Source organism: Lepidothrix coronata, unplaced genomic scaffold (assembly GCF_001604755.1).
Source record: "Lepidothrix coronata isolate B3197 unplaced genomic scaffold, Lepidothrix_coronata-1.0 Scaffold106, whole genome shotgun sequence".
Classification (NCBI taxonomy): domain Eukaryota; kingdom Metazoa; phylum Chordata; class Aves; order Passeriformes; family Pipridae; genus Lepidothrix; species Lepidothrix coronata.
The window spans coordinates 358,801-377,190 of NW_016690286.1; the positions used below are offsets into that span (position 1 = coordinate 358,801).

General features: G+C 38.8%; 1 protein-coding gene across 13 annotated transcripts in view; it reads left to right on the forward strand.

Annotated features, from left to right (window-relative positions):
• HDAC9 (histone deacetylase 9) overlaps positions 1–18,390 on the forward strand; it is a 392,579-nt gene that overhangs the window by 211,986 nt on the left and 162,203 nt on the right. The gene's annotated exons all lie outside the window — the stretch shown is intronic.

Genomic DNA, 18,390 nt, shown 5'->3' on the forward strand with positions numbered 1-18,390 from the left:
GAATCCCAGTGCCTTGGCTTCTAATTATCCAAAATTCAAACAAACTGAAATAATTTCCATGATCTTTCTAAAACCTGCCTAGACCCCTGATCTGAAAATGTGCTTGTATTGACCTCTTTGGTAGTCATCAAGACCTTTGCAAAGCAAGAGTCCACCTGTAAATATGTTGGGGAAGAGAGAATCCAGGAACTTGGCAGACTTTAAAGCATAAGACAGTGAAGTCCCGCTGTACAGAACTTACATGAATATGTTAAATGCTATGTGACATTTCCTGAACTTTGCTTAGGATCTACAGAGAGAAACAGCTCGTACTGTCTAGCAATCCCTGTTGCTACAGTACATGAATTACTACTACCAAAAGACTTTGGAAAATTGTTGCATTCTAGCTCTTTTAACTGATCATTTGGCTCTAAGCAGCTTTGATTCTGGTATAATTTTAACTAAAATAAAATGCTTTCAACAACGTAAGTATTTAAGAATAAATAGTTCTGTAAATCAAATTCAATTATACTCACTGCAATCATCAGTAATACACCCACAAAAACATAAAATGTCAAGTTTTAGCTTAGGAAAGCTTAAAACAAGTATAAACAGCATAACATTATACTGCTTGCTCTTTTGTTTATAATGATTTGGAATCCTATGTCTGTAAGTAAATTATGCTTTCAATGGGATTTTATTGAGATTCCATTTGTTTAAATACTCACGTTGAAATTAAAAGCCATAGATGTTTTCAACTTACAACATTCCTGTGTTAGAGGTTACACCTAGATTTTTTCATAAATTATTTGTTTATCATGCATCAAAGCCCCCATAATGAAGAAAATAAGTTAATACAATTCACAAGCCTTATCTTTTTCCCAGAATAGTGTGCATCTCTTTTTTTTTTTTTAACAGTGTATGTTTATTCGGTCCCATTGTTCAAAAAAAATAAAGCCAGTATAGCTGCCAATTTAGAAGTACTTGCTCCTAAATGAGGGAAAATGCTTCATAATATTTACATACCCAAGCCAGACCCACATTACTGGAAAGTAGGTACTATAACATCATATAGTTCTTTTTTCATCTTCTGGCATTAACGAAATAGGATTAAAAGCTGAATGCCTCAGCAAAGTAGGAGCACTTCAGACACTATCACCATTCATTTGTGCACTATCTTCATTTCATCTTCATTATCATCAGGATTGCTAAGATTTACTCCATGTTACTTCAGCAAACTATACCCTGTTTTTATCTTCACTGGCATTCTGAGGTAGAAATCTGTAACCGTTAGTCCCAAGTAGCAATCTAAAAATTTCTCCCCCTTATGAACACTTCACATTTTGCAGCCAAAATTAGCTAAGCCAAGTTAATTTCCTTACTGTATTCTGTCCCACTAGCAGCATGTCCTACTTATCCACTTAAGTAATGTTTGTTTGATTTTCATTTATTTGTTTAGTTTCTGATTTCCTTATACAGTTCCCATCATCTGGGTGGTAACAGAGCTTCTGTACCTCATTTCTCAGTGGAAGAACATAGCTTAGAACACCATCTGCTGAATTGCTGGTCAGGCAAAAAGAAGAACATCCTGGATGAAATTATCTTCTCTGGACCAGATTTTACCACTCTATTTGGGAGACACTGTGTTTTGTATTTTTTTTTTGTCTTCTAATTCAGCCTAATTTGGAATAAGATTTAAAAACAAAAAATACAAGTATTTTAAACTGCACAGCCACCAGAAAAGCTGGGTTTCTCAGCCATGCTTACTCACTTGCCCACACAGACAGGACTGGGAAGGCGCATCTTTTAGAACCTGTCCCAGTTTCTGGTCCCCATTTGCTGAGCTCAAGTGTCATACTCCTTCTGCTTCTTTTGATTCTGCACCCATAACTCATCTAGCCCATACAGTGTAAGTTCCCTGGCTACTTGTGGGCATGCACATCTGTTGGAGCCCCCCAAGAGTTATTTCAGCAGCAGCTGAGAGTTAAAAGGGTACTAGCTTAATAACTTGAAATCATTCAGGAATTCACTGTGATGGCTACTCAGGGGCCTTAGTCACTAGCGTTGTTTTGACAGACCAGATACTTACTTGTAAGTGATCCAGTGCTTTAATTAGCTGATTGAGATGTTTTAAATGTGGCTGTGGAGACTTCGTTGCACTTGTTTTACTTTATTTTCCATAGTTGTCTTGAAGTAACTGCATTGACTCTTAACAGTACATAGCCCTGAAGTACCAAGGAGACTGTTTGGAGGATATGATGTTAAAAGTACCCCTCTGTACACTGCAGGTGGCGTGCCCTAAACTGGGCAATCCTTACTACTGCAACTGATGCAGTGTCTTATTTTATTAAGCAGTATCTGAAAAATTTCTCAGATCAAACCCATAAATCTTTTCCAGCTTTTTCTCAGGGGATGACACTGACCAAAAAGGCACTAAAGCTAACTACATGTAATCAGCTAGTGTGGATGGAGCAAGGGGGTGGAGAGCTGTGTAGCTGGATTTGTTTTGTGAAAACTTTTCATTCATCTACACGCAAATTCCCCTCTGAATACTTACCCTGCTTGCTCTCGTCTTTAGTCTTAAGGGCCTATCCATCTCTATCAAGGTTCCAACTGTGGTCTCTAAAAACTGTGTTACAGAAAGAACAATTCTCTTTTTTTAATGCCAATTCTATGTGAAAGTGCATAATAATGACAATAATTACAAGTAATTACTTTTTCCCAGTTGGATTTGAAAATGATCCATTTTCTTAGGAAGCATCAGATTTAGTATATTAATAATTGCCAAGGAGATTATTATTTTTGTGTGTCTCCTATTGTAAAATTTCTGTTACAGAAGGCAATAAGACTTCTTTTATCACAAAATTAATTCAAGAACTGAATTGTCTGACTGACCATGTGGCATTACAGTATAAAACAATTATTTCATTTGATTGGTACTTGCATGGAATAATGTTGGCACTGCTTTTATTTTTTGATCCAAGATATTTTATGCTTCTTTTCCTCCTTCAGATACTTACAATGTAACACCTTGATACTTATTTACTGCTCCCTTTTGTCACAGAAAGCAGCCTTTTGAGAGACCTCTGGGGCAACACTGGACTAAATTCCTTTATCAGGGGTACATAAATAGCATGAATCCAAAGCTTATAAGTCCAGATCCCAATAATTATCACCGCACATTTTGACAGTCAGAGATGCTACTTTCATACCTTTGGGCAATTCATTATTTGCTGTATCAGACAGCATGGATTTTTATTAATATTGTCATTGAAGAGGATTATGTGTTCTTGGAAAGCTGCTTCTTTAAATGCTTCATTTGGGAAGAATTCTGTTCTGAACTCTGAATGTCTTTTTCCCCATCAGCCACATGTATGTGCAAATATAAGAGTTTTCAATTTCTACCTTCCTTTAAAATAAAAGAGTGAATTAATGCACGCCTCAGTTTACTGCTGGCTAAGTCTTCATAAAACTCTGTTGTTTAATGTCTTGGAAGAGTAGCTCAGCCTGAATGCCTTTGAGACATAGGTGCTCTAAGGCAGAAAGCAGTGCATAATGTCTCCTCTCATGTTCTGGCCTGTGACCCTTGGATCCCCAGGAGACCAAGGAGGTCTTTCTGTTCATACTGCCTGTATTTCCTCAGCAAAGGGTCTTGTGAAAATTACAGCCATGAGATTGGAGCAGCGCTGTGATGTCAAGGGTTTAAGAAGGCTTTGCTCAGGTTCTCTGTAAAACAGCATGGAGGATTCAGTCTCACACTCCTTCCTTAGTTTTTTCCTTTTGCTCCCATCAATATGGAGGATGTGATAGTTTTCAGGTGGCAGCCTGCACATTTTTAAAGCAGATCTCTGTTACTGAACAGACCCAGAAAGAGCACGGGGCAGAAGTGCTGTTGGGAAATGCTCTCCCACTGTGTGCAGAAGGATAGCTACTGATACCAACTGCTTCTAAGGCTTGCTCTCCTAGATCTTCCTCCACTAAAAATAAAAGTTGAAGAGTTAGTACATATCAGAGAGCATGACTCCATCACTCAGTTACCTGACTGCACATAGGGACAGATGATGATTGTTTCCCTCATTTCTCAGCCATTTTCATCCATTTTGACACTTTGCCTTAACGTATCAAAGGCACCCAAGCCCAACAAGTGCATCCCTTGTCATCTTCCTTTCTTTCTAGAACTTCTTGGGTTTTCACCATTTACCTAAAATTTGTTCAGGTCTTTTGTCACAGTTTCCCCTAAGTTTCTGCATGGATTTCAGTTTTCTGAAGCTACTGACTTTATAGAGAGCAATTCAAAGCTTCTCTTTTACTGTTTCCGACAGATAAATAAAAATGGAAGTGCTGAATACAGGTGCCATCACCAGAGGCTCAGTCCAGGGACACCTGTCATCCATAGCTCTGATCTGGACATTTCTGTAGGTAATTGGGTCTGTCTAAGGATGCTAAAATACACACAGCAATACCTTTTGTGCTATGTGAGCAATTTTTTTCATGACAACCTCCATCCATTCCCAGGCAGGCTCTGCAAATGCAAACACAGGCAGCACAGGACCAGCTAGAAAAAAGGAACAGAAGCATGAAATATTCCCGCAGCAAGAGACTGAGAATTAGCATGGGGATTGTTACTTACCTGTGTTGATGGATAATGCACTAACTAGGCAGGCTGCTCATTTCCCAAGTCCATCAACTGCTTTCAAGAAAGGTATCATTTTTATGTCACTATTATAGTAGCTTGGACCCTCCCATAAAAGAGGGAGTAATCCTTTCTTTCACAGGAAAACCAAAACTGTCTAAGCCCCTTGGTCCAAGTAGTTCACCAAGGGCATCACTAAGGGCAAAACTGAATTACTTTCTTAAACATTGGCAGACGACACTGGATGGAATTTCACATGTTTTCATAGGTCTAAGTACAGGGCAGCATTATAAGAGCAAAGCAATGCTACCAAGTTCTCTCTATTGGCCGTACCTCCTCTATGCCACTGAACCAGCTGGTTCCCAGGGGTGGAGGTTCCTCACAGCATAAAGCTTGTGTCCCTGGAAAGAAGGTGAAGGCTTCTTTCCAAGAGCATTCTATCCAAAATCAGAACAATTACACCCAAAGCTACCATAGTGTTTTCACCCTTCAGTGAATAATTCCTAACCATAAGGCTCCTCAGCCCCTTCTCCCTCTCATGACTATCCATGCAGGTGTCCCCTGGTGTACCAGCCCCTCTGCCAAGTTCTCCACATTTGTCCCATTTCTGACAATCAGAAAGTGTAAAAGATCCTCCTGGGAAGGGCCATACGTCTTTAGTTACCACTGCTTCACACCTATGCTTGGCCCAGGGAAGGCACAGTGGCTGGAGGCCAAGGCCAGTCAGGAAGGAAGGGATGTAGATGGAGGGGTGTCCTCCTCGCTCTGGCACTATTGTGGAATGGCACGGTGGGGAATGCTGAGAGGAGGCAGAGGAGGTGAAGCAGCAGTAGTGAAACATCTTACAGACACCTTGTGGTTTAGCCTTGAAAGCCCTCCTTGGTTTGGAGGGCAACTCGGTGTCCTGAGGATGACAACACTACCTCAGCAAGAGGCTCCAGGTTTCTACCTCTGCAAAGTACTTTCTCCGTTGTCCTTGTTCTCAGAAGACAAGATGGTAGTAGGGGATTAACTTCTTTAGCTTTCAGCTAATTGTTTTAACCCATTGTATAGAAAGTTCAGGCTAAATAATTTAAGTTGAAGTGCACTGGTCCTTTCAGGGAATAGAAGAGTTCAGATAGTTAAAGAAAGATTTAAAAAAAAAGAGATCTGCCACCTACTACCAAAATGAGTTGTTAGTCTTCAGTGTCCTGTCATTGTTTTCTCCTTTACTTATTTTAGGTCACTGTTAACACAAGTTTTCCTGATCAAATGATGGAGATTAGTCAGTAAAGAAAGCACTCAAAGGAGTAGAAAAAAAAAGTCCCAATTTCTACTTCTCCATACTGACTACATCTTGAATCTCACTTCAATAACTTGAGAAATACCATGACTACTAAAGACTGAGCCAAGAGTATCAAGGTTCTGTCATCTTTTACACTACTTTTCAAAGATAAAATGATATTTATTTTTCCAGGTGGAAGCTTGTACTTTGATTTCAGTAAATTGAATCAGTTAATAAACTTAATACCATAGCTCAATGGCGGACCTGAAATCGGAAACAGTGAAGTTACCATTGTTTCTTATCTGAGCTTTCTGGGTCAAAGAGATATAGATAAAGTGAAGATGGAATACCTAAAATGCTTATGAAATTATCCAGTATATATTTCATCAGAAAACAGTGATATACATTTTTAATTTACTTTTGATGGACATCTTTTCATGTATTGTAATGGTTTTCTCTGAATTCCTAATACTCTTCATGTTAAGAGCATTTTGTAGTCTTCAGAATTCCTCATTTATCGGAAGTGTTCTTGTATGTCATCTCCTAAAAATCTCAAGGACTGGACATTTGAATCAGTATCCTCATTGATTAATAGCTTCTTCCAAACTGATTTGCAGCCTTTTCCCTATTGTGCAAAATGGTAACAAAACAGAAATACCAGTGATTTGATTTGGCCTCATCAACTGTAAAGAGATGGGTCGGAATAGATTAGCAAATGTTCTAATTTATCTTAATAGTGTAGTGACAAGTAAATTCAAGGATGACAGATGATCCCACTGACTAGCAATTCTTCTGACTGTATTATGGCATGGATAAACACATTGGCTTTTCTAACAATTGGCCATGAACACAAAGGAATTTGAGTTCATATTACTGTGAAAAACAGAACTGAAACAGAAATTCCTTTTTAATTCATGCTTTGAGTGCCTAGCTGTTGCAAAAGACTGACAGAAATATGTTAGGGTCTCAATTTGAAAGATAACCAAGATGTTTATCTTAACTTTACTGGGAGGACTTCCCCCCCACCCCACCCCGATTTGGACCATCAGCACTACACTCCAGTGTAAATCCAGTAATGTTTCCTGAATGTTCACATGCTCAGAGCCTTTTGAGCTACACCTTTAATAATAAATAAATAAGGACTGAACTTGTTTGGCATTTTAGACCAATGACCAAAGACAGGGAGCCTAGCAAATATGCTACTATATCACCATTATTTTTGTGGGCATCATGCATTTTTAAAATGGTTATACATTTCCCTGAACCAATGTAATATAAAAGATTTACTGTTACAGTTTGTGTGTGGCCAGGCAATGGCATATGGAAAACATGTTTCCTGCTATTTAATTTAATTACTCTAATCACGTGCCAGCCCCGGGCATGTCATTCTGGACCTCTGAGGCTCTTTGTCTGTCAAAGAGATGGACAATATCTTGGCTTTGTTTAGTTGCTCTGCAGGCTGCAGATAAAACCACTGAAATACTGACTGTTTGTTTAACCAAAACTTTGCATTTTAACCATTTGGCTTTGATTTTTTGTTTTACAAGAAAAGATGACATTTTGGCCCTGGTGAGCTGAAAAGGAAATATTGGGGATATGAAGAAGAACTGTCACTTGTGGGGCTTAATAGATGAAAAAGAATACTCTAGCCTTCTGGTCAGAAATCAGCTTTGTTAGCAGAAACTTAAGACACACATCACTGTTGTTTTAGAATTGCCTATTAGCAAGGGCAGCTGGAAAAGTCCTGTTTATAACTGCTTCTTTCTAATATGGTTAGCCCTTCATTCAACAATTTCAGTAGATTTTAGTTTCTTTCATCTTAATAGATGAAACTCTTGTGGGTGAAGCTAATTAAGATTCCATTGCAAATATTAATATCAACAATGTTGCAGCCAGGTATATGGCTAGCTTTTATGTTAACACGCTACAGTTATTTTTATGTAAGAAATATCTGCAAAGTACAGCTTTAAGTCTTTTGACAAAAAAATAAGAGCATATAGACAGATTACAGTACTCCATTCATGTTATAAAACCCAAATATATAGAGAAATTAGTCACACACTTAGCTTTAAGTATGTGCTTAACATTACCACTTCCTTCACTTGTAAGCAAGTACTCAGGACCACCTCTTCCTGCATCCAGAAGTGACACTAAAGAGTATTTTAGGCTATATGAGGATATAATTTCTACAAATCATGTTGTCAGAAGAGGAAAGAATAAGAACCATCTTGCCATAGACAAGAAAGACTTGTCTATTCTTACAACTTCAGTTAAATATAACTTATATTAACTTCAGTTAGCATAAGTTTCAACAGTAAATTAATCTACCTCATTATATGATAGTGTGCCAGCATCCTGCCACAGTAGTTTTCGAACTACATTGTGTGAGAGAAGATGGGCAGAAGGTCTGTGAATATGCTCTGAAGAAGTCTGCCTCATCAGAGGGTAACATTGATGGGATGGGATGCATAGAAGGAAAGTGTCCATCTTAACATTTTACATATTTCTGATATTTCAGTGTATGGTTCTCCAACTGGCTTTACTTTCTCTCCTGTTTTCTAGCTGAATCAATGAGATATAATAAATAAAAATTATTTCTTCTAAGTTGCACAGTACAGCAGTGCAAGAATTAAAAATGTTGTTTACTATGTACTGAATTACAGCTCCTGTCCCCTTTAGCTTTGAGCTAACCACTAGATGACACTACTTCCCACTTGCTTAACAGGTGTGGGCACAAGCTCCAATCTCTCCATAGAACAGTTCATATATTTACGTGCTTCTCGACCAAAGAACTTCAAAAAGAATGTTACACAGGAATTGTCTTCACCACTATACATTTTGATGAATTTCTGTAGATACCCATAGGTATTTAGGTGTGTACATGAAATACACATAGGTATTTAGGTGTGTACATCGCTTGTGTGACACAAGCGATGTGCTTGTGTCTTTGCGTGATTTATAGAAAACAAGCATTATAACTCACCGTGTGAGTCTTTAGGGTGTTGTAACTTAGCAAGCGTTGATGACAGCTCTACTTAAACCAGAGGAAGTCCAAGAAAAACAGGCTGGAGTTTGTGGACAACATTCCCCTTTTCCCCTATCCCCACTAATCTCCCTCCCCCCAAAAAAAGAAAAAAGATACTATATTGGCTGCTGTACTGTGATTCTGGAAAGACTAGGTGTAGAGAAAAATATCATGCTGAAGAGTCAGGCAAGAGTAGGCTGTACTATTCAAGTCCAAAAATGACAAACTGTGAGGAGGAGAGAGACAGAGAAGGGCTGTCATGCATATCCATAAGGCAGCGGCTGCTGCTGCTGCGGTTTTTGAATTAGGAAGAATGAACTTACCAGAAGGATGTGTGGAAAGAATCCCACATTTTTAAAACTCTGATTTCCAGAAATCCAGGAGCTCCAGATTACTTGAAAAACAGCTCCTCCAAAGTTAAGTTTATGCTACTAAATTGCATGCACAAGGGCATGAGTATATGGCAGTGGAGTAATAAGCACCTTCAGATACATTTTTATCTGTGCCTATGTCAACAAGCATTTTGCTAAGATTCATTTCAGTGATTTATAACATATTTGCTCTATATGTGCTCTAACTATATGTGTTCTGTGTGATATACTTAAAGATTATTTTAAAGTGGCCATACTAAAACTTGTCTTTAAAATCCACCTGTCATCAATTAGTGTGACAACGTACTACCCATAGTCAAAGAAAAAGTAAGAATTACTTTTTGGTTTAATAATCTAAATTTGAAGTATTAAAAATCTTCTTCATTTTGCACCTATTATAATCCTGATCTCCCATGACTATGGCAAAATGGGCTGGGTACATCCTTATTCTCTTATCACATTAGCTATGTACTCTTGTACTTCTGCTGAAGGGACTCTGCAAGCAGGGAGAGTGAGCCTCTTTGCCTTGGAAGGATGCTCTGCTCCATTTACATTTCACATTCTATCACAACCCATTATTTTAGCATGATTTCTTCTGTCTTAATGCAAAGAACTGCTACTAACGTGAATTAAAGCTTTACAATAATGTAATATGAAGCCTATATGGTGTCTATCTAACACTAGATCAGTAAGCAAGGTATTTTTGCTAATAAGCTGTATTTGTTATATCAAGTTTGTCATGAGACACAATCCCACTTGCTGATTTGTGGGACTTCAAGAAACCGAATGGCCTTAATAGTGTCAGTTTTGCTGTATCTATGCAACAGTTCAGTTAATGTAATGTTTCCTGTAGTTCTGTTGAATGTTTGAAAATTGTATTTACAGACAAAACCACTCCCATTCACAAGTAATTTCTTCCAGCTTACAACAGTGTAAGTCCATAGTCCCTGTAAAAGAACAATGATATACCATAAACACAGCACCATATTTGTAAAATTATGGTTTAAAGTCATTTGTCAACAAAAAGACGTGTTTATCTGTTTGCCGCCAACAACTTAACTAGATCCATGTAAGAACTGAGATTTTCTCAGCATTTTAAGGGTGCCCTAGTCTTTAGAAACAATAATGGATAGAATCGAGGCTACCTCAATTGCAAACATAAGCAACGTAATCAAAATCAAAGATACGGTTTTATCCTATGCATGTGTTACTTGGACAGGTTAATTTACTGGGGATTACGAATCTGAGGAGAAAATACATTTAATTTTAAACATAAAATAAGAGAAAGGCTGAGAAATAAGATGTTATCCAGAGATTTTGCTTGTTTATTAAAATGCTGTCTTGTATTTAAACTAAACAAGTATAATTACTTTTTCAGACTTTGATTTCCTCTGTAAATCTGGTGCTCTTACATTTCATTTAGACAGGGCATTTATGTGAATTGCTTCTTTTTCACCAGTTTCATACAGTTCCTTAAATTTTTCAGGGAACATGCTTGAGCAAAGATTGCTTAGGAAGGGAGAAAGCTCTCCACTCTGTTTGTGACTAAGGATGAGCTCCAGGAAGGTTAGCTAGAGAATATGAAGGTAGGCAAGACAAGAAAGTAGCTTATCTTCAGACCTGAATCTGGGGCTTGCTGCAGTAAAAACACCCTGTTGATGCATACGCTGCCTGTGCAGGGAAAAGTTCCCTGCTCAGTCTGATTGTAAAAGCACACGGTGTGAACTTTTGCATTGCTTTTGAAGGGACAGAGATAAAAAGTCATTTCAAGTCACCTCTCTTCTCTCCTGACAGAAGGACTTTAAGTTACAGTGACCCAAGAAATGCAGTCTCTTCCCTTTCTCAGGGCTGGGATTCTTAGGAGGAAAGCATCTTGGTTATGCCTGCTACACTTGTGGAAAAGAAATTACAACTTAATGACGTTTCATTCTTGCCCTGTAGCAAAGGAATTCTTGTTAGCTGAATCTGACATGGCAGCAGAAAAAAATACCTTTCCCCAAGTAACTAGAAAGGCAGCAAAGCTAACTCAAAGTACAAAGTGTGCAGGCAATCAAATAGATGTGAACCAAATTCAGAAAGTGGAAAGTAACCCTATGCAGCTTTGCACAGCCCTGGAAATGAGGTCTTTATAAAGTCCTCCCTCCCCTCACACTCACATGGTATCAGTGAGGCAGTAGGAGCAAGCATTTTGGAGCAGCACAAATGGTGACTGCAGGGATGAACAGCCAAATACGCCTTTGGTGTGAATCTGCCTTCATGTCTGCCAAGGACACTGGTGTGCCTTTTGACAACTGCTGTGAAAGCTCTGGCCATATAATCCAAAGTCATTGCATTTGGATTATCATTTTAAATGCCTTGCTGAAACTTTTGCTTCTGTACTAAACTAGGATTTGGATTAGAATAATCTACCATGTTACAGACTTTATCAAACTCTCAATTCTAAGATATAGCATGGAGAAATCCAGTTCAGAAACATGGTTTAAACTGAGTATGTACCGGTGGAGTAGAAGTTAGTTTTATTTTCAATAAGGAAGAAAAAAAAAGGCACTCTTCTGTGCATAGCTCTTCAGGCAATTTATAGCGAGGAGTTGTTAGCAGGAGTTATTGCTTCTCCACACTTTCAATATCATCAAGAATTCCTTTTAAAATAATCAAAAGACAAAACTATTCAGGATTAAATAAAGTTCTATGACAATTCAGTGAGACTTTGTTCTCAATAAATATTAATTTGGTCTGGCATTTTCAAATCTACCTTTTAACTAAGACAGCAATGGTGAGGTTCTTCCCTCCATAGAACCATGTGTGGTGATGTGTCCTGCAATGGTAAGATGTGTTTCTTAGCTCACAAGGAATGTCAAAGACCACACAGGAGAAACAAACAAACAATCAGACAAACAAACAAAACCACCAAAAACCCCTAAACCAACACCAACAAATTATAAAGAAAGAAAAAAAAGCAAAGATACATAAAATAGAAAAAACCATCAGCAGATACAAAAAAGAAATGGCTTTAAGCTTGCTAGAGGGAAGCTCTTGAATTTTGAAAAATAAAAGATGGAGCTATATGAAACTATTTCTGTGAAATGTGTTACACCTAGAGCACAGTTTCTTTCTAGCAGTTACTCATTTTACTAAAATTGTTGTAATAGCTAGTTTAATGTACTTGAGGTAGCGAATAGTGTCCAAGGCAAAAGATTTATCGTTTGCTCTGGGTATAATGGTATGAGAGGAACTGGCTGCCAAAAGGGACTGTGATTTGAACAGGGCGCCTTTGGTTTGGTAGGTGGTGTATTTGTTCTGTGGCTGGAGTTCACTAGACAAAGTTGTTTGATGTACTGGCCAATGATAACTATCTTGGGAGAGGAAGAAACCGAAATCCTCCAAGTTTCAAGGAGAGACCAGAATGAAATACTTGGGTGTGTGGAAAAAAAAGAAGATGACAAACTCCATGGCAACATGAAGTAGATCAACTCATGGGGCACTTTGTGGTTTATCACTTAAAAAAAAAAAAAAAGATTTACTGACCCTCAAATCGTGGTAATTTTTAGTACTAAATGGACCTCTTTTGAAGACTAAGCTTCTTGAGAAGGAGAGACAGTAGTTTTGGAATGGAGCCCTCAGCCTTTGAAATAACACTGCTGGTTTGGCTCTGCTTCCAATATTGTTGCCTAGTTTTAAAGCTTTTCAGCAGGACTTCGCTCCAGTCTGGTGACCAGCATGAATTACTGTGGAACAGATTAACACAGTGTTTTCCCAAGTGTCTAATCTTATTTTAAGATCAGAATACAAACAGCAGCAAAGCATCTTTAAGACCCACTGAGTCCTAGGGGCAAGTCTGCACTTCAGCCTGGTCAGCATCCACATTACCTCGGGCTCCATGGCATCACTTGGAGTATCCAGAATTCTTGGAAAATTCCAACATTTCTGCTTTGACCTAAAGCTTTACCTTTGCACGCTGAGTGCAGCTCTTGGCTCGACTGTGAGAATGGTGTTATATGTATAACATCTTATCCTCTAAATCCTGCCTGCTGAGTGGATTCTTCCTTTCAAGCTCTCTTTTTATTGCTAGAGGGAGAGTTTTTGGAGGAGCTGTGTCTGTATTCCTTCTCTTTTGCTTGATGTTTGTTCTGCTATTTTAACACTCCTGAAATCAGGGAAGAGCTTTTGCACTTTTGAACCATCATCAGTCCTTCCAAGAGGCAATGGCCAAGAGACACTGATTGAAAGTTTGCTAAACTGTTTGCATACCTCTACAAGGAGACCAAGCTATTCAAATGCAGATAAAGGTCTTTAGAAGTTAACCAGAAATTTCTCTTATTGTTGCTGGATCTGGCATTTTTGACAATGAGAGATTGATTTAAACAAACAAACAAAAATGTGTGGCCCATGTATGAAGACTAGGAGATATAAAAGGAATTAGGAATTATGGCAATAAGCAATTCCAAATTTTCTTGCCAAAGGTAATGTGTATAAAAAGGTACAAAGGTAAAAGATGTGGCAGGGAACAATAATGCATAGATATGAAGAAGGAGAAGTGCTTCAACCCAGTTCAGGTCACTGTCTATCTCAACATACAGGAACCTCTGTGAAGTCATTTTAAGTAAAACCACCAAAACGCCCCTATTTTGAAGATGCCTACTTGCCTGTAAGTATGTGGGTGATTTCCTCAGAGGTCCAAAAACAACAATAACAAAAGAGTTCATGTATGAGAGGAGCCTGTATAACTAATAGTGGGGACAGCAGGCCCATAGACAGCCTCCTCAGGAGGTAGGAGATGCATTGCAATCTCAAAGGTACTTTATAGACTCTGGGGATTATTATGTGCTTCTCTGTGATTAAAGTTGATAGATTTACTTAAACAAAAAGGAACAACAGTAAAATTTGTATGTAAAATTCCTAGCTTGCTGTAATAAAAGACTGAAGTGAGGGTTCCTTAAAAACATATCATATGAAAAAATTTCAACAATATTTTGAATATATTACAAATCAAAATGAGCACACATTTTTGCATGTCACTCCGCTGCCTTTTCTCGTGTTACAGTTAGGTCAGAACTAAAAAAAATACAGCACTGCAGTAAGTACTATAATATAAAATTATATGTTGATTTTTCCATGGGCTATTAATATCTTGTTACTGTGAGACTGTACTGGTTGGTGGTTTCTGGCTTAGTGGTGTTTGGCTTGTAGGTAAAGGAAAAAGGAAAAAAAAAATAGAACAAGACCACCTCTGACATGAATACTGACCTCCAACTACTATTCTGTGTAACTTATTTTTGGTTATTTCCACATTTTTGCATTTAATAGAAATTAAATAGCATTATATCTTCTTGGTACACATTTTTGTGCATGTTCAAAAAGTTCGTGCAGAAATACTTTTATATTGCTTACAAGTTTCACTAGTATCAAGACCAAGTCTCTCCTAACTTCTGGGTCCTGGGTGAAATTCCAAGGACTGTTCCAGTGGGCAGTAGAGTAGATGTAAAATTGGCAGTAAGGAGGAAAGAAGAATTTTCTCTCGCAATCAGTCATGGGAGAGGGTGGCAAAAGCAGTGTAGGAGTGGTGCCTAACATGTTCTCCTAGGGCAATGCCTTTTAGATGCTCCAAACACACAGTCATAATCCAACACGCTTTTCTTCCCCCCCCCCTTCAAAAGTAATTGTATTCCTAAATATCTAACAACAAAATGTTGAAGAAGTTCCATTTTTATCTCTAAGACAAACTCTAATTTCCCTTTGCTTGTGAAATGACTTAGAATTAGGAGACTGAAAATGTTACCACGTAGCTTGTAAAGGTTAATGGTATTTAGTTATTGGCATAAAAACCTTGGTGAGGCACTGCACTTGTAGGGGGTTGCTAATGGAATACAGAACCTTTCACCTTTGGGTCACTGGATCAAATCTGTCTCTTGTGGATAGTGACCAAAGTTTGCTACAATTAAAGTTTTCAGTGCCCTATATAAATTAAATATGTAGAAATTAGAGATGGAAAAGATTTGTCACAGTTTACAGCTTATCCCCCTACCAGTACAAAATTGTCCTCACAAATTTCCCAATCACAGATTTTCTAGTACCTAGTAGGTCCTGTCCACCCTGCAGAGTAAAGCAGCTGGTATTAATTGATACCTGAGTTTAACCCCCCCTGCGTGGGGGTCCTGGTGAACTCCCCACTCTGGCATTGCAGCTGCAGGAGAGATTTGGCAAACACCCCTCTGCTGCCTTCCTCCATGGGGGCACTGAGTGGGCAGTGGCCCCGGGAGCTCCCATATTCCCCCCACTGCTTTTCCATGGGGAAAGCAAGCAAAAGTCTCAGCTCCTTCCCACCCTGTGCAAAATACCTTAAAAGACAGGAGGATTACTGGATCTCATTCTCACTGCCATGCTTATCCCCCTTTAAAGTCCTACCAGCATCCCTTCCATTACCAAACAGCTGCAGGTCATAGTTCTAAATTGTCGGTCTGATGGATTAGTTCAGGTAGCTAAAGGGAAGGCCAGATATTAGTTCAGACAATGATAGGAACTAAAATTTTTCAAGAGTTTGGAAGAGATTTGGAAGGTTGCTTGGGGCTTCTTTTTGATTTAAATGAAAAGGTTTAAATGCTATTATCTTTTACAGCTTCCATTTGCAAGTAATTAACTATGTTCCAGAATGCCCATTATGAAGTCCTAGGAGCTGGGTACTGACAATATTAAGGTTAGTCTCGTAAGGTATTTAAAGACTTCTGCTGGTTATAGAGCTATAGATGCACATAGTCTTTGTAAGCTTAAAAAAATACAACAAAAAAACCCACTACGAAAAACCAAACCAGTACAGTGTCCCATTCCAAAGCAAAATACACATGTAATAATTAAAACAGTTCTCATTGTCTAGAAAAGAACCCAAATGGGGTTACTTTGGGGTACTTTAACTTGCCCACCTTTGAGCGCCTCAAGATACAAGTTGCAACACAGAGTGTAAGTGGATTTCCTCAGCACTTCTAATTTTGGCCATATGTGCCTGTCCCATAGACTTTATAATCCAATGCTTCCTGCTAAAATTCTAGAAGTATAAATGCAGCCTTCAAAATATCAGAGTATTTTTAGAAAGAAAATGGAACTTTGTTGCTGTTGCTCTCTCAGTGCCCCAAAACCTAAAATGCCAGTGAGGGTGGCATATTGGAGCTGCTCCCACACCCTGACATGCTGCTGCTGGCAGGTGCTGCTGGAGCTGGAGGAGCAGAGCATGCTGCTGCATGGCCACAGCTCAGGACTCCCAAGTACCTCATAAAACACAAGTTTCTCCATTCGCAGTGCAGCTAACAACTGCTGTGTTACCAGAGTTAACTTATTTCTGACATTCACAGTGCCAGAGTTCCAGCTGTTTAAAAATTCAAGTGATCATAAAGGAAGATCCTTTGGGCTTCAGAAATTTTACCATCAGGTGGTTTAAAAAAGAAGAATTTAAAATAAAAGAACACCAAACAGGAACACAAGCAGTACCACAAAAATGGCAGTGAATCTGCAAAGGGGACGCTCCACACTTTTTTCCAAGGTAGAAAACCCCACAGCCCTGTGTTGTGAAATATCTTTCTAAACACAGATTTAGAGAATGAAATTGAGGGTTATAAACTAGTAGCCAACAAAAGCAAGAAAAGCTGGAATGTTGGTAACCAATTGCAAGCACAGGGTCCAAGCAAAACATCTTGAATTGCTGGTACTGTAATAAATTACAGTTTTCACTTTTGTATTCTGCAAGTGAAAACAGCACTAAGTCAAGCTTGAGAGAGGGAAAGTAAAGGATGACCTTTTTAATTCACCCACACCCATTACAAGTAGAGGAACTGCAACATGGTGCAGTGAGAAATGAAAATACAAATGCCCCTCTTGCGTGAAGGGACAGATTCTGCTCCCATAAAATGGGGTTCCTGTGTTACTGAAGAGTTAGTTGTCAGGTAGCAATAGATGAAAGCCAAACCAGGCTCTGGGATGGTCTGCAATGGTGGCTGTTATCTCATTTTCTTCCATGGATTAATTTTCCTCTCTTTAACTTTAATTAGATAAAAGTCTAGGGGCGGGAGGTGGCCCTGGAGTGCTCAGAGGGCAAGAAATGGTCAAGAGCTGTTTTCTCTCAAACTTTGATTAGCCTATTTGATAAGTGATACTAAGCACCCCAATTGGTTAATGAATGAGGGGTTCCCATGAGGTAAGTGGCTGGGAAATTTAGCCTCCCCCACAAGGACAGCAAATATGTAAACTTCTGTCCTTCAGTTAGGTATCTACTGTGGTTAGGAGTAAGGGTGATTTATATCCTATCTGGGTCCTGGAGTGTATCTACATTGATTGACTCCCTTGATCTTGACATCAGTCACTTGGGCTTTCAGAGAAAGGGGGAACATAGGAGATAATGAAAGCTACATTAAAGAAGACCTTAACATTTATGTAAACGTTATTCTATCTTCAAAGGCAGAACTATCTTTCAACAGAAAGGAGATTTATTTCCTACTTGAAAATATTAGAAAGTGGCAATATATTTAATATCAAACCTCTGACTTTGGTGCTGGTCTCAGCCTTTGGGGTTTGCCTCATTTCTTGAGTAAATTGCATTATAGCTAAAAGTTTTACTGCATACTGCTTGCAAACAATGATGCAGACACGCTAATGGCTTGTGCAAAGATACACCATCCTCTCCCAGTGGGAAGAAGAGGGAAGAAAAGAGAGAAAGACAAAATTAAGAGTTTGGAAAACAGAAGCAGGAGTGTAGAGAAAACATCTGGAAAGTTCATATGGTACTGTGTATTAAATGTGGGGCTTTTACACATGCGAATCCATGGCAGTGCAAACCAGAAACATTTAAACAAAACTAAAATGCATCTCTCAAATGCTTCCCTAGTGAATGTTACCTAAATAATTTCCCTGTCTGGCTGCTAGGCTCCCCCTTGGCCCACAGAGGAGGTGGCAGATTTGGGGCATGCTGGGGCCAGGAGGGAGCCTGGCGGGAGCCAGTAGTGTCCTGTCTCCGCTCAGCGGGTGACCCACCAGGGAGCTGCAGCACGGACATCAGTTAGAGGAGCATTTTCAGCAATGCTGAGCAAAAAGGTAATTTATACAGCTGAGAAGCAGGGCCATGGAAGGTTGAAAAAGT